Raw genomic sequence first — 18,577 nt, 5'->3', positions numbered from 1 at the left:
TTACTAAGGTGTTTTCACTGGTTGTTAGTGTGTTATGTGGTTGCTAGGGTGTTCTGGTAGGTTGCTAGGGCGTTGCTAGGTGTCAGGGTAAGTCAATGGGATCATTTTTTTAACATGATTAAACAAATTATTAAAAATTATTTTCGTTATTTAAAGTAAAGCTGATCTTACTAAAACTTAAACTTAAAACTTAAACATAAAACTAAAACTAAGTTTAATTTAAAGTACTAAAAATGAAACTAAATGAAAGCAATATAGAAATATATATAAACCGAATTAAAAATGAGAAAAGCACAAAATAGAATTACTACAACTTACATATAAAATGAAAACTGAAAATCTAATACTACTGTACTCCACTTCCTAACAGTCCCGGTGTTGTTTATTGTGTGTTTGTGTGTGTGAGTCAAAGAGCGTTTGTGTCTGGAAGAGGAGCTTGTGTTTCCTCAGAGGAATGCTTGTATAATTAGATCCCCGCTGTCATGACAACCAAACTTGATTTTTGAGGGGGCCGAGACTAGTTCAGTTATAGAAACCTGAGTCAGTGTCTGCGACACTCTCAAACACACACACACACACACACACACACACACAAACCTAGATAAGACACACAGAAACTACACACATGCACCCTTATCGCAGCATTCATGCGTGTATGTAAGTACTGTATACAACAGCCTTGGATTGTGAACTGTGAACTTTGAAACCACAGGTAGATTATAGTTTTCTTGCATTAGAGGATACAAATTAAATTAAATCATTTAAAAATAAATCAGATACTCTGTGCACCAACACAGACAATGATGAATAGGAAATCAACCTTCTCAAGCATATGTGCCAAAAGTAATCATGGGCAAATGGTTTGCAACCTTCTGATTCAGCATATGACAAATTCAACCCCTCAGTGGGTTATTTGACACTACGATACCCTGACCGCTGGCTGTAAACACGCGAGAGAGTAATGTATGTAAAAACTCAAGCCAAAAAAAATATGAAGGCATGGGAAAATCCTGGACGGAAGCCAGACGTGTATCCGTCAAATACGTTGGGTGAGCCGAAGTCAAGGCAGCCACTGCTTACAGGAGCGTTTATCTGGGTTGCCGTGAGACTCGACTCGTGCGCGAGTGTGTGAGGAATGTGTGTGTGTGATGTCCAGACAGTGCACAGTTGTTCGGACCCTGTTCTCCGGAGCTGACGGTCATAAAGTGTGTACAGCTCAGAGTAAACAGGGTGTGTGTCTGTCCTGTAAACACTGTGCAGGTGTGACCCTCGCTGTGTCCTCCTGACCCAATACAACTGTTGACGTGCTGTAAACGCTTCAGACCTGCAGATCAAGCGCCAGCGTCAATAAAAGAAAATCAATAAATCATCAATAAAATGAACAACAGCTGGAAAATAACCAAAACCAAGAGTCACGCAACTTATTCCATTTCTAATATTTTGCAAATCACTACCAATTTTTTAGTACAATGACAAAGTATTATATTATATATTGTATTATTTTATACTATGTATATTATATATTTTATTTATATATATAAATATATAATATTTATATATTAAAGTGCATATTTAAAAAGCATATAAAAGTGTTTGCTTTGTTTATAATGTACTACAGTTAGCCTATTGGAAAGTATTACAATATATTATTGCAATAATTATATAATATTATATAAAACTGTATTGCAGTATAATTTTACATTACATTTGAATATTTCAATATTACTGTATATCTTAGTAAAGTGTTTAGAAAAAAAATTTATAGAGTGATACTGAATAGTGGAAGATATTATAATATAATGCAATTATATAGTGTACTGAAAAATATTATAGTACAGTAGCAGTAGTGTACACTCATGTTGCACGGTATTCTGTATATTGTACAGTATTGCTTTGTATTCTAATATTGTATGCTATAGTAAAGTATTTAGTATACAAAGTAAGATGCAAAATGTTTATATAGAATATAGGCTATTATGTATGACTATGCAAGATATATAAAATGTGTAATATAGAATATATTGCACTAAGATGGCATATGGTGAAGTACAGTGTGGTATTTATGGCATTGCGTAGTGTAGTAGAGTGCAATATTTCTTGATGTAATATGGTCTATACACTAGAGTATACAGTAAGTACAGTACAGTTTATTTTAGAATGAAATGTTTTGGTTTACGATGTGCTGCTGTAATAGTGTTTTCTGTACAGTGCAGTAAAATGCAGGGACGTGTTTAATGATGCGGTGCAGAACGCTGAAGTACAGTATAGACAGTAAAAGATGCAGAGAGAGAGCGATCACATGCTTCTGTAGTGGATGAAACCCAACAGATGCAGGTGAGCCTCGTCCGATGAAACCTGAATAAAGGGTTTGAGGTGTGTGTGTGTGTGTGTGTGGGGAAACAGTCTCTCTCTCTTTTATGAGCTCTTCTGCTGTATAATTGCTCCCTGCCTCTTCCTGTGTTCGCGCTGATGGAAGGGAGGGCTCAACATCTGACGTTATACAAATAGGAATTCCCTTCGCTGGTCTCTCTCACTGCGCTCTCATTCACTTTCACCCTGTCTGGCCCCCAGACGAACTCTCTCCCTCTCTCTCTCTCTCTCTCTCTCTCTCTCTCTCTCTCTCACTCTCCCTCTCTCTCTCTCTCTCTCTCTCTCCTATATAAACACTCATAGCGTCTATACTGGAGTCGGACACTCCCTCTGAGACACAAGTGCTATAAGGTTCCTCTCACGCTCTGAACAGAGGAGATACAGAGAGAGAGAGAGAGAGAGAGAGAGAGGGAGCAGTCAGATCATCCAGGTAAGAGGCCGGCGTCACACTTCTGAACTGTGAATAACATCTGCATGTGCGTTCTACACTATTCGTTATTGCGCTTTTAAGTTTTCAAGTCGTTTTCCTCTCTAAGACGACTCTTGTTAAGCGTTCTGGAGGTTTGTGGTGTGGCTGGTGATGGTAGGACCGACTTTTTGAGTTTAGCCAGACACGAGTGCTCCACTTGAGCGTCCACAGGAAAGGTCATCCGTAAATAGTTTCATTGAACGGGCCCGTCTGAGCGAGTGCGGGACATCTGTCAGCCAGACTTGAGACTTTGGGGTCGGCGTGAAAGCGGAGGTCATAAAAACGCTCTCAAAACAAGGAGTGCGATGATGAGGCCGTGGAGAAAAAGCTCTAACATTCTTCTCATTGTTCTCAAGTCTCGGAAGACCGTGCCAGACGCTGCACAGCCAAAACAACTTTCAGAGGAAGGGGAAGGAGGAGGAGGAGGAGGAGGAGGAGGAGGAGGAGGAGGAGGGGGGGGGATGTGACAAAATCAGAAAGGCCAAGCCGGGAGTGTTAGCCGAGGTGTCCGAACGCGAACGATAGATCAGCAAAGCGAAAGCAACCCGAGGTGATTATTCATCTTGTGCTCGTTGAGCGTAAGAATGAGAAAACTTTCTTGAGAATTTAGTCAAATGTTATACTGAAGTTTTTAATATAACATAGTACAGTAAACCTAGTAGAAAAGTTATGTGTAATATTGAATTTAGTATAATATCCTGCATAGCACAAGTGTGTTGTCTGTATACTACAGTAAAACAGATGTGTATATTATAGAGAAGTGTTTACTGTAGTAGCCTATGTAATATAGTAAATTGTGTAGTATTGAAGTGTATGGTGTTACATTATATACAGTTGTTTAGTCGAGGTAAACGTGCTTGGACAGCGCTGCTCACAATACACATTGTTTCAAAGTAGCTTTACAGAAAATCATGATGCTGAAGTGTATAATATTATAATATCTCCATGCATTTAGCAGATTAGAGCTGGGCCATAATACAGTTTACATTTTTGCGTTGATGCAAGTAATCGAGGCGTTGAGATATGCTACAGTATACAGTACCGCCGAACGCAAGTATACTGTATGCATGCGGATGAAGTTGGACAAGCTTATATATCCAACTTTATATAAGGAGCTGGGCGATAATATACTTACATAGTATAGTGTATAATAAGCCAGAAAGGTTATTATCTCATAATGTGCTCATTAAGCCTAAAAAATGAGAGACACAGGGAAGGTTCAAGGTTCTGGAAACAGGCCCGTCCCACTTTTTCAAGGAGCTCATGAGTTCTCAGGACTGGTACAGAGATTAGGAAACTGTGTGCAAGTGGAACAAGTGTGATGGATTCCTGTATTTGCTGCTGAGTGTTTTCTATGCTGAAGTTAATGGCTGCTGCTGAGGATTGGGTGTAATAGTATCTGGAGTAAAGTCACAGACACATTAGCGAGAGAACGATGAGCTGGGAATTCGTGCTTTTTCTTTTTTAAAGGGAGCGAGCAGCTTTGTGCTCATGCTAGTGAGTTTTCTCTGCGGTAAATGCTAATGAAAAAGTTGTTTTTGGTGTCATTCACTTCGGTTTTGAATTAAAAGAATGAAGCCTACAACAAACGAGACGCACACGTATTCCCACGGGCAGGGTGGAGCACTGTACGCCTATAGAGCTGAATGCCATCACAAGACGTCTGTCAGGAGTCATAAATTACATTTAAGCGCCTACTGGTCAACAGTTGACGTTTCACTAAAGTGGTTCATTTCGCCTAAAACGACTGATGTGCGAAATTTGAAAGTGTCGTTTATCTCATAATGTGTGACGAGATGTAACATTTATAAATAAGTTTTATATTTCAGTGTAAAATATTGGTTCTCATTTAATGAATGCATATTTAGGTATTGACACAATATTATATATTTATATAAAATTTAGTTAAATTTAGTTATTTTTAGTTATTACATTTATAAAGTTAGTTCTGTTAGATTCTAATTTAATTTAATTATATTACAAGCTTGAGGCCTATCAAAAGTCATGTGTACACATGCTGTTTTTGTAAAAATATAGTATATAAAAATTATTACAATTATTAATGATAATATGTTATTTATTAATTATGTATAATTAGTGTCAAAACAGCAGAAATTTTTAATTTGTAACATTTTCAAAATGTTTTTGTATTATTTTAATTTGTAAGTAACTTTGGATAAAAGCATTTGCTTAATGAATAAATCTAAAGGTGTGTGTGCGTGTGTGTGCGTGTGTGTGTATACGTACGTGTGTGTATGTGTGTGAGAGAGAGAGAGAGAGTTCTTGTATATATGATTTATGGTGACACAAATGTGTATAATGACATGGATATTACAACGTAAACATGTTTTATGACTACACTTCCTGTGTTCTCATAAACCAAAGGACTTACTAAACTGGTTTTCGGAACCACATATACGTGTGTGTGCGTGTGTGTATATAAAATATACTGATGCATCCAACGCCATGTCCATTTTTTAAAAAGGCCCAGTATCAGATTACCTACCGCAGCTAAACGAAAAATCAAATTTGCTGGCGACTATATGGATCTGGTGTGCAGCAGAGCAAATGGGATATTATTGGTATTTTTTCCACAATCCCTAAAATTAGCTGCAACACTGCAGGATGAAAGTGTGACTTCTCATCATGAGGACAGCCGTAAAAAAGTCGTTCCTGCTCTTTTCCTCTGTGAGGTGTAACCGCATCGACTGCATCACGCCAGACGCCATCATTAGTGAGGGGAAAGACTGAGATCACTGGCAAAAAGAACAACTGCGCCTTCAATTTAGTGGGGGGAAAGCTGAAAGGAAAGATCTGATGGAAAATATTAATGGACAGAGAGATCTTCTCGTTTGCAAGGCATCACTTCAACAAGTCTAGATTGAGCTGGGTGGATGATTTCAAGCATTCGAGAATCGGGAAAACACATCACAGCTCTTCCGATAGCTCAGATGCCCTTCAAAAGCAATATTCAGTCCTAATGCATCATTTCCGTTGCAGTCTCACTTGGAAAGGCACATTTGTGTGTGTGTGTGTGTGGAAAAATGTATAATGATGTTTCTAGGGGGAAAATATCACGCTTTAAACTCTTTTGCAGCTTTTTGGAACTGGTCATTTGAGTTCAATCCCGATTTGGGTGCAGAAGTGAGATCAAAAACCTCTGAATGTCACTGCATTTGATTTAAAAAAAAAAAGTTTAAAAAAGAATCAAACCAAGTGCCATTTATTAAAAGAAAGAAGCACGCTTTTCAATCAAAACACTTCACAAAAAGGAAGTCTGCTAGGTTTTAAATGGTAAAACAATAGATATAATTTGGATATACTAACAAAATAAATATTTTTGTGACATGTTGAACACGTCCATTGTGTGAACTTGAGGAGAATTGACTTCATTCACAGCTAAAAATTGCCAAAACACTATTAATTGATTAAAAAGACATTATGCAAAACCTGTTGAAGAATAGTGAACTTGGAGAAGAGAAAAGATTCTGCAGCATTTAAGACGCAGTTTACAGATACTTGCTTTGATATTTCATTATTAAATGATAATTTGACGTTTATAATTGTGGCAAACTGTCCAAACTCGTTCTGAGGCCTGTGCGTGTAAGACCGACGAGCCACATCCTCTGATCAGCATCTAAATGACTGTCTGTCACACTCAACTGCAAAGTCTCGTCTTGCAAAGGGAAAAACCTGAACAAAAAAAAAAGTGCAGCACAAGCAGTCAGTGCTCTATACGCACTGGAGGTCTTTGTTTAGAGCCGGTGGGTTTACGCACAGCATTATCTGGGATATTTTATGCAAAGACATAAACATAATGCTCCAGGTTTACGTAAGCTAGGAGTTCCCCTCCGTCTGGACACATTTAAGTTCTTGTTTTTCTCCAAGACTGACATTTGCATTGACAACTGCGAGACGCTGTGAGGAACTGGAACGCTTCTGTTGACTGGTTACGATGCTGTAAATGTTCCTTCATAAATGTTTAGAGGGCAAAGAGTTTGAAGAGAATGCAAAGTGACATGTTACAACTGGAAAATATGTTTCTGCTTTTAATAACTCCAAACTGATGAAGAGCTGTAGGAAAGAACGCCGTAATCGACTGCCATCAGGTGAAATTAAGAGCAAGACTGATTTTTTTTGTAAAGAAACACAACGCGTCTCCACTAGAACGGTTCTCAATAATGTCTCAAACGGAGATCACATTTGCCAAGAATCTGAATTAAAAAGATCTCAAACATTTAAATTCTTCCAATGCAGTCTACAACTCTTGCTCCGTGTCAATAAGCGTCTCACTTGTGTGTAGTTTAGGAAAAACATCAGAGATGAAGCTTATATTGAAATAAAACTAGTTTTGAAATAGAAAAAATAAAGCAAACCCTTAAAACAGTAAAAAATTTCCAACAAGTTTCTGGTCAATCTGGGCGAACGAGTGGTCCTGCAAGATATAGGCTACTAGATCTCCACAGGTTCTGCCTGATTTTTGTCACTCCTAACACAAGATTTTGAACAGAGCAACATACTTAGCTTTTTTTTAATGGGCACTCGGCGGGGACTGCACGTCTTTCTGACCTCATTTCAAGCTGTCATTGAAAAGCTATTTTTATAAGTCCACAGGAAGCCCAGTCACCCAGACGCTTGCAGAAGGAGGGGCCCGTCGCAATGACCACGGACTTCATGACTAAATATTAGGTGCCCTTGGAAGAGATAAGTTCAGTTCAGTTCAGTCAAAACTTTAAATGTCATCATTTACTCACTCTCAAACCTGCTTGACTTACTTTCTTCGTTGGAAAACCAAAGAATAACTTTATAAGATGTTCAGGCTGTCTGTTAAGTTTCAAAAAGAACAAAAAAGTCTCTGCAGTTTCCAGCTGAAATTACCACTATTGGCAGTAAAACACCAGCAACTTCCTACTCCTTTTCGCACAAATTATGAATACACAAGCAGATTATTGATTAATAAAGACTTATTTTCATGCGGTTCTTTGCACAGTAGCTACTGTTATGACCTCAAAACACTTTTACCGTAGTGTCACATAACTAGTATGACTTTTCTGATGTAGTAGGCCTAGGCTACACTTGCTTGGTAGCTTACCTGATACAGCATTTCACTTCTAAACAGCTCACAGACTCGCAGCAGCGAGCTAAAATGGCACTGTTGCTTCAGAAAATGTGTGTTTTTGATCCGATGTTTGCTTTTGATGATCCTTCCGGTTGGATTTAGGATAGGTTAGTCCAGATGGTAGGTTATTTTCAAACTCAATAGTGCATTAACCGTTAAGCGCCACTTAACGTTCATCTGTTTTGGATCATTCTTAACTCGCCTGTAGCGCCACTCACTGGAAATTTCAACAAACAACGTGGTAAAGCGTTCAGCATTGCAAGATTCAGCTACATCGGTTTAGGATCAATTGAACGCGTTTTTAGCGACACTCACTGGCCATTTCACTTTTAAAGCCGCGAAACGCGCAAGAAGCAATGTAATATAGCATCATGTAGCCTACAGTAATATAGTTTAGCATCATGTAGCCTACAGTAATATATAGTTTAGCATCATGTAGCCTACAGTAATATATAGTTTAGCATCATGTAGCCTACAGTAATATAGTTTAGCATCATGTAGCCTACAGTAATATAGTTTAGCATCATGTAGCCTACAGTAATATATAGTTTAGCATCATGTAGCCTACAGTAATATATAGTTTAGCATCATGTAGCCTACAGTAGTATATAGTTTAGCATCATGTAGCCTACAGTAATATAGTTTAGCATCATGTAGCCTACAGTGCAGCGAGTTCACTGTATGGAAAAGAACAGCGCCGTCATTCTCCTTAACGTTCCACAGAAGAAGAAAAAGAAAGTCCTAAGGGTTTGGATTGAAAAACATGAGGGTGAGTAGCTAAAATGATGAGAAAACTTTAATTTTTGGCCGAACTCTCCCTCTTTTTTTTTCTTTTTTTTTTTTGCCCTGGCTGTTTGCAATCTGTCTGCTGTGTTGTTTGCCGTTCTCACAGAGCCCGGCCTCGTGCATGATGTATTAGGACAGATATAGAAGTGTAGGACCCAACCTCAGACAGAATGACATAAGCCCGGACCCTCCTCTTCTGCTGGCCAGGGGAATTCCTGGCAGGGTGATTTTTAAACTTAATGACTGAATCACATTGCCAGGGATTTCCAATGGCTCGTGTGAGGGACTCGACTGGGAGACTGCAGGCACGCCAGATATATATGCAACGCAAACACACACACACACACACACACCTGAACACATGAGACGCTAATCCTGAAGGAATGTGGACCGTCTCGCACAGACACACATGCTCACGGGTTAGATGTGACACAAGTGTCATTTGTATGCAGGTTGTGTGGTGCCAGGACTTAACTCACTTGTGAACACTGCATTGAACTTCTATGTTCACAGTGGTTAAGTTCTGCCATCCTGGAACCGACATCAGCATAGAAGGACGAGACATTGAGTGCTAATGCCTCGGTTTATAGCCACTATAGTGTCATCAAACTAAATGTATTCACCCTGAGTATTGTGACATCTCATTCATTGCATGTATATAATGTTCCTTAAAGAACTGCATTAAATGTGCACTTAGACTTGATCTTATGAGGTTCATCCCAGAGTGACATGTAGCCGGAGCGCCGGTGAATGATATCAATCCCACACTGTTGTGACGGGGATGTTTATCATATTGGTTGGTATGTTAAGCACAATATACAGAAAACGAGCCATAGCCTGAAAATAAAAATAATTGTATAAACATCTTTGTTGGTCTTGGAACAATCTCCCATCAAACTGTTTTTTTTTTTTCTTCTTTTTTTCATGTGTTTGGACCATCTAGCAACGCAACCTATCAAAGCATACACATTTTCACATTATATCCCATATATTGGCCCATATATATATATATATATATATGTATATATTTACTAATCCATATTTTTCCATAGTGCTTTTTTGTTCATATTTTGGTCAAATTAACTACAATTTTATTTTATTTGCATTTTATATATATATATATATATATATATATATATATATATATATATATATATATTCTAGCAGGCCTGTGAAGCTTTTTGACCTGTATTTATTTATTTAATTATTATTTCATAAAGACAGAAATAATTGATTTATTATTTAATAAAGACATAAATTATCAAATAAATAAATAAATGTATTTAATACATAAAAATATGTTAAAATAAATGAAAACAATTCTGATAAATATAATGTTGGTGCTTTTTGACAGTTATAATTATGTTATTTATTTAGCTCCTTATTTAAATCAGCCAATCAACTTTTGGACCGCCAGTGGTGAACCACTGTCATATCTCTCTTAGCCTTAACCATTAACTACCCCTCAGAAAGAAAGGTACAAAGCTATCACTGGGGGTTTTCTCCACCTTACCTACACTGTAAAAAATTATCGTAATTTTAACGGTAAAAGACTGTAAAAATGCTACAGTGAAAAATTGTTAATTGGTTAACAGAAAGTTTCCGTACTATATACGGTAAATAACTGTGATAGATCTAACGGTACATTTAATGTAATTTTACTGTAACATACCGTTAAATTTACAGTTTTTGAAAGTGAAAAAAACAACTCATTGTATCATTTACAGTGAAAAACCGTAAATTGACATTCCCACAATTCCCTGTGACACTTCACATTTGATGTATTTTTGTTGAAATAACTATGTTTGTTTCTTTATAGTTTTCTTCGTTTTTTCTAATCAGTTATGTACATTAGGGGTTTATGTTACATTTAATGTTGTTAAATTAATGTTTATTGCATTTTTAAAATTTCATGTGTTACCATGATGGTGTTTAATGTTTGTGTGAATGACACTGTGCAGCTTCTACATATATTAGTATTAACTCTCTTGTGGAAGAACTGCTTATGTTGAGCTTTGATTGATCATGTGACTCTCATCACTGCTGTGATTGGTGGTTATCAGTGTAAAAAACAGATATTAATACTTCAATAGGATGGTAAATTAACATTATATCATATTACCGAAATCCAATGTTAAATATACAGTTTTTTTCCGTAAAAACAACGGGAAGAAAGACCATTTTTTTTACAGTATTTTTCCGTTTTTTAACAGGAATTTTCTGGCGCCCCAGCTGCCAGAAAATTACCGTTTTTTTACGTTTTTTTTTTTTTACAGTGTAAGGTACAAAAGCGACATTTTTGTACCTTATTTACCCCATAATAGTGCCTTAAAGGTACATATTAGTACTTTAAAAGTACATATTAGTATTTTAAGTGTGCATACCTTTTAGGTTTTGTACCTTAGGATACTGCCCCAGTGACAGCTTTGTACCTTTTTACCTGAGGGGTAGTTAATGGTTAAGGCTAAGTGGGTTAGAGATAGGACAATGGGACCTTTTTTTTCCCTTGGAGTGAAAGAGTGAAAAGATTAGCTGAAATGAACATTGTTCCAGGACCAATAAAAGATATTGACCCATGACACGTATTAATAAAATGACTTTTTTATGTTTTTTTTGTTTTTTTTATAAGATAGGCTATGTGTTTTGTAAGTTTGCAACTGTTAATCCTGTTAGCGGAGCTGAACAAATGTGTACATTAAATAAAAGAACTCTGAAAATCATCTCTTCAGTATGTGAGTTTTCAAAGCGAAATGGGGCTACTTGTTGCAAGAGGCCATATTATTGGTACCAGAATTCGAACTGTCTCATAAATTACAAAAGGAATAAACAGCAAATACGCTTAATGTCAAAGTTTACCAACAGGGATGTTTAGGACAGTTGCTAAGTGACCACACATGTCCGAACTGAATCTGAACTTCGGAGGCCCAGTTTCAACAAAAACTCTTCAAATGTGGCAGAGCAGCCATTTGGAAACTGTTTGTATCCGAGGCCTGGGCGATGCATTAAATGCAAAACAATGGGAAAGAATGGTACAGTGAGTCAACTTTTACCGTATTTCCCGCATCCAGGCTGGTTTATCTTACGAGAAAAGCCAAAGGATGCCTGCAGCTCGCAACCGCAGCTGTGAAACATGGTGGGGGATCTGTAATCGGCTCACAGAAATCCTTGAGGAATATTCCTATAGCGACCAATGTTCATAAACGCAACCCTCTCATAATGTTCCCACATACAGCTAGAATTCAAGAGTGATTTGAAGAGCTAGTATGAAGGCAAAGTGTGCATGGCCTCTATCCTTATGAAGGCCTTGATATCATTATGTGTTTTAGATATTTCCATAACTGTATCCACCTCATGTTGAAACAGATCAATGAGACTGGTTTCATACAATTTCTGTCTGTCTGCTTGTTTTTCTCCACGGTAAACTAATATTGTTGGCACCTTTATGCTAAAATGTTTTTGCTTTTTATATAGTTTTCCCTCATTTGTAAGCCGCTTTGGATAAATGCATCTAAATGATCTCATTGCCAATTAAAATACCATAATTACAATAATATGAAAAAAATCTTAGTGTGTGTGTGTGTATATATACATATATAAATGTATAATCATAAATATATATTTATATTTACATGTAGTTCTTGTGTTCATATATAGGCTATATATATATAATTTGTGTGTATATGTAGGCTATATTTCTATGTATGTATTTATAACTACACATAAATATATATTTATGATTATACATATATATATATATATATATATATATATATATATATATATATATATATATAATCATAAATATATATTAATATTAACATGTAGTTCTTGTGTTTCTCTTTCCTTCAGTGATTCTGCTTGTTATCATCAGGTGTCTTCAATAATGCTCAATCGTCACTCATATAAATATTATGTTTAATTTATTTTGTTTAACTATATTTGTTATTATTTTATGTATACAATTGTTCTAACAACCATAAATGTACATCATGGAAATATTTTTTGTACAGCATTTAACTTGCGTCTAATTAAATAAACAATTAACATTACTGAATTACGGTATTGTAATGATAATTTGGGGTAAAATGTGCTTTATTGTCAGTTTATGGAATATCATTTATGTCTTATTGGAGTAATGTGACGTGTTATCGCGACCTTGATCCTACATGAGTCGTAAATACTATTAAGGTTGTTGTGAAGGTTTCATTCTCTACGTCTTTATCTCAGTTTCGTATGATTTTGTTGCACGCTTGTGGGCTGCTGTGCGTGCGCTGGTGTCTCTCTCTCTCTCTCTCTCTCTCTCTCTCTCTCTCTCTGTCTCTGTCCCTGTGTCTGTCCGTCAGTGGTCTGGTCTCCTGTGCCTGCTGTGCTGATAATCAGTGTATGGCTGCAGCTGGCTCAGTTCAGCAGGAACAGGAGCCTGGTCTTCTCTCTGTGGCCTTCTGCTCCAAACACACAACACACACACACACACACACAAAGAGAGAGAGAGGACTGTTCTCCACAGCACAAGCTACAGGTATGACCATGCAAAATACATATACACAAATGTTCATAATGATAAAAACATGTAATATCCACATTTTTTGACCAGGCGGGTATAATATTTAAATAATGTTAAACAATATGAATTAACACATTGGTTTGATATGTATTGTCTATTTCAACAAATAAAATACTTTTCAAAAAACTGTCTTACTACGTGTCTTTTTTCTAAACAAGAAATTGTAATATAATATTTTATATTATTAAAATAATTATTTAAAAAGTTAGATTTATTAGAAATAATACATAAATATTATTTATATGTAGTAATTTACGTAAAATATTTAAATTATGAGAAAAACAATGTGGTGTCTTCTATGGTTTGACTTTTTTCTTTTTTGTGAAATAAGAAATAATAAAGTTATAAATTACAATAAATAAAATAGGTAAAAATAATTCAAATGTAGCCTATTATATTAGCTACATACATCATAAAAGGCATAATAGAAAAAAAAGAATATATATATATATATATTGTTCAATATAATTATTGTAAAACCAATTATGAGATGTTGGAATAATAAACAGTTAATATATGATTAAATGATTTAATTGAAAATACATTTGTATTTAATCTGATGTAGTTAAATACATAACGCAAATAGGCTATATATTTAAAAAATAATTAATATTATTTTGATAAAATAACACCTTTGTTGCTCCAGGTGGACAGTCCCTGCATGTAGTTAAGGGTATTGGAAGTGATCTTGGACAAAAATATCAGCAAAAAGACTTATATAAATATAAAATATATAAGAATATAAATATATAAGAATATAAGAATATAAATACTGCTCTGACACGCAGAGCCAATGAGCTCCGTCTCGGGGATCACGTGATCATCCAGAACATCCCAACACGGCTCTATGGATGTCCAATATACGAAGGCGGTATTTTAAGGCATCGTAGGTGTACTCCCGACATGAACATTGTTCCAGAAATCGACATATGGCTTGTAAAGGCAAACGGCAGCATCATATAGGCATATTTCCTTCATGTAAAAGCTAAATCCCCTTTTTTCTTCTTCAGAGGACTGAAGTAAAAACCCAGACAACTGTTTGTGAAACTAGTTTTGCTAGGCTGTTTGCACTGCAGGGTATGTCATGTTTCTTTTCAGTCTATACTTGGAAGAGAATGTCGTAAGTGTTATTTTTCAGATGCTTAGTTCTCAGCAGCTGTCCCTTTCGTTTGTTCATCGTTTATCTTCTGCTTCTACCATGTCACGACCGATTCTCTGTGAAAATCCCCAAACGGTAAACAGTGAAATAATGTGTCAACGACTTTCTTTCTTTTCTTTTTTTTTTCCAGCTCCGACCGAAGGCCAAACAATTGGAAAACTACAGCAAGTGACCATGGAAACCAAAATACATACACATAGGCCTACAATACATACAAATACAGACATTTCAATGTTTGTTCGCCAAACCACAAGAGGAACTTGGTCTGAGTTGGTGTAGAAATCAATTCTAAGAATAATCAGCAGCAGAAACAGCGATGGCGTTGAGCTGCACACGTTAACAGATAGTAAAGGATGTGTCATGTTCCTCTAAAATTTTATTAAAATTAAATTTTAAAAATTCAAATAAAAAAAACATTAATAATATATGAATAGCTTATATAAATTACTAATTCTTTTGCATTTTTTTTTGCTTTATTATTTAATAAAAATAAATAAAATAAATTGTAATTACATAGATACATTAAAAAAAAAATATATATATATATATATATATATATGCATACTATGTAATATATTGAATGTATTCATTACTATATATATATATATATAATCTTTTTAATGAATACATTAAGTTTTATAAATTGAAACGCATATTGTTTATAGACCCTATACATACAATATATATAATCCATTATGCATTCTGTTATACATTAGAATGGGTTTTCTGGGGTCATATGGTGTGTTTTCATGTTTTCCTTTTTCTTTAGTGCAGCTGTTTGTGCATGTATGAGATATGCAAAGTTACAAACCTCAAAGTCACCCACAAAAGGATGTATTCTATCTAAAAGAGAAGATCCAGATCTGGCTAAAACCTCGATTGAATTCCCCAACACCGACCTACGTCACTCGGGGGGGGGGGGAAATTAGCATAACACCGCCCAAATGCAAAGAAAGAAGGCGTGGCTTCAGCTGCAGTGTTGTTGTCGAGCTGTATTTCTATGCGGAAGCAAAAGTCCCGCCCCTCCGCTTCCGGCTCATGGGACCTTATTTCGGAAAAAAATATGTATGGTAGTCAATGGCGAGAGACAACTTATCTTTTTATTCCGTCTGAACTGTGCCCTGAATTACACATATGATGTTTGTCAATTTAAAAGATAATTATGAAAGTCAAGAAAGTCGCAGTTTGTCATAAAACAGAAGAGTAACATTTAGTTTTATGTGAAAATCGCTCAATGAACTACATCTCTCGTCTCGCACTATATGTACGTCACCGTCCGGTGCTCGTATGTGTGCAGTCTGGTACAAAACACTCAGGAATGACGGCGTAACGTTACGATTATAACGTAAGACTATAGAAAAAATGACAGACGTTAGCTTCAGTAAAGTTAGCTTCATTCATTGAGAGAAAAGGTATGACGTCACATATGTGCGCCTTTTGGGTTTGTAGTCTTTGTAATTACGTATTTTCACAGTCTTACCTCAACAGTTTTACATCAAACTGCGACTTTCTTGACTTTAAAATGTATCTTTTAAATTGACAAACATCATATGTGTAATTCAGGGCACAATTCAAACGAGATCAAAATATTTGTTGTCGCTCGCCATTGACTACCATACAATATTTTTCCGAAATAAGGTCCCATGGTGTTCGACCGGAAGGAATCTGTTGTTAAGATTTATTTTGAACAAAAATAGGTACAAGTAGCCTACAACCCAAATGTTCAAATGTTTTACGGAGGACAGTTTCCTGAACCTGGGAGAGTCATATCTGAAAGGTATGAGTTTCAAATTAAACACTTGCCACTGTGAAACGCTCAGCTGAAGTCACGCTTGAAAAGTTGGTTTCGATCATCAGCATTTCCAGAATCTAACTCGGGTTTGAACTGATATGGTGAAACTGATGACATTATTAATTGTATTTATATTAATTGTTTTGGAAGCTGAAGCTCGCGATTATGGTAAAGAACGTTACATTTCTGACACACATTTGAGGTGTTTGTCCAATCACAACGCACCGGGTCAGCTGGCCAATCAGAGCACACTGCGCTTTTCGGACGGAAAGAGCTTTGTAGAAATCGATGTGTTTTAGAAAGACTGGGAATAGAGGGGCTGCAATAATGTACAGTAAGTGACAAATAATGCATTTTTGAACATTAACGCATGTTAATTCTATTACACCCAATACACAAAATAATGATCTTTGAAAATAGCATAATATGACCCCTTTAACTATTCCATTAGGCGTTGTTTAGTGATCAAATATAGCTGAGGAAGCGAGGCCACACATTCACGAGAGTCTGTAGTCCAGGTGTGGACACAGTTCTGATGTAAATCATGTAGATCTGCTGCTGCTCATGTGGAGAACAAGAGCGCCGGATGTTTGCTCACACTAAAGCTGTCGCCATGGCTACGAAGAAACCCGTCCGTCAGCGCGAGCAGATGCGCGTCAGTGTTTGCTCTGACATCATCGCACTTCCTGTTTCTAACAGGACAACCAGGGGAACTTCTCTCGTTATTTGCGAGTTAACTAAAGTCACCTCGCTGACTCTGAGCCACGCTTTCCCCTTGCACGCATTTCAGCAGCGTCTTTTTGCTCTCATATTAGACGAAATGACACCTTTGCAGGTTTGTGATGATGATAATAGACGTGAGGTAATGGGGGGCGGATCACCATGGGAACATAACAGGTAAACAGAGCGTCAGATAAGAGAATGATCTTTGAGTAAACCAGCATATTCTCACACTTCATAAACCCACCTAGTCACTGATAACCCTGCACTTTACACCTTTCTTCCGTTTATCTACACATTCAGAGTTCAGATATAATTAGCTGGAAGTGCAGAAAAACGGATGTTGATTGGTTGGAAGAAATCAATCAATTGTGCTCTGAATGACATTCAATTTGGCGTAAATCATTAATTAACTTTTACATGTATTTATTTATTAACTTTAGTAATAATAATATGCAAGTATTCATTCAATCTCAAAAAAAGAAAAACTTCAAAAAGGCAAAAGGACTACTAAGGTGGACTTCATATAAGACAGCTGGTTCACATACTTTTCCATTCACAGCGTTTGTGTAAATTTCCTCCAGATAAATCCTTCCGCACACATAATCAATTGTATAGGGTTAGGAAAAAGCCATGTCTCTAGTGCAACACACAACTCATCTTCTGCAGGACTTTAATAAACATTCATCCAAGTAAAGCAAACACTTAGAGCAGGAGAGCATTTCCAAATGGGTCAATAATGAAGGAATTGAAGGACGTGACAATTGAAGAAATTGATTTAAAACGTGAAGGAACGTTTTACTGGAACTTATAGCCCAATGTGCTGCTGGATAAGATCAGATAAAATCCAGTGTCCTGGATAGCATACTGAAACAGTTGACACTGTTCTCAGGCTCTCACTATTTCAATAAAACTTTTAAACAATATGTCACGTAATGTTATATTTATCTCAGAAAAGCCACTCTGTGTCCATAAACTCTATATGTGACAGACGTAGGCCAGCAAGAGCTGTGTGTGTGTGTGTAAACCTCACTCCCCTGGCCTCAAGAAGTGCGCTAGCAACTGATGCTAGAGTTTGTGGTTTTTTAGCATCCTTGTTTGCACGCCCGCCTCCCACGCCAGAGACACCGGTTCGAATCCTGCTCGGATTGGGTCGAGTAGGACCGGTGACACATACAGGGTTTTGTACAAGGTGCTTGAAGTACTTGAATTTGACTTTTTAAAATTGAAGTCCTGGAAAACCCTTGAAAACAGCCATATATTTGAAAAGTGCTTGAATTATTGGAAGACAATATAGGCTATGTGAAAATAGTGCTTAATTTTATTGATGAAACAATCTTTTCACGCAAAATTGCTCATATAAATATCCAAATATATGTTACAGCTTTCGTTGTTCAGGAGAAAAATCATATATTGAGAAAAAAAATCAGTTTGAATAAGAATATCTTTGTCATAGTATTCTTTCAATGATTAAAATGACCAGTCATTGCATTTGCTGCACTTTATTTTTTACAATTTTTATTTGTTTATTTTGATCTATTTACCTTATTTATAGACTTAAGGATAATGAAGATATTGTTTAAGTGAGATCTCTGATT

The sequence above is a fragment of the Rutilus rutilus genome, assembly GCF_951802725.1.
Source record: "Rutilus rutilus genome assembly, chromosome: 1".
Classification (NCBI taxonomy): domain Eukaryota; kingdom Metazoa; phylum Chordata; class Actinopteri; order Cypriniformes; family Leuciscidae; genus Rutilus; species Rutilus rutilus.
This window is presented reverse-complemented; position numbering follows the sequence as displayed.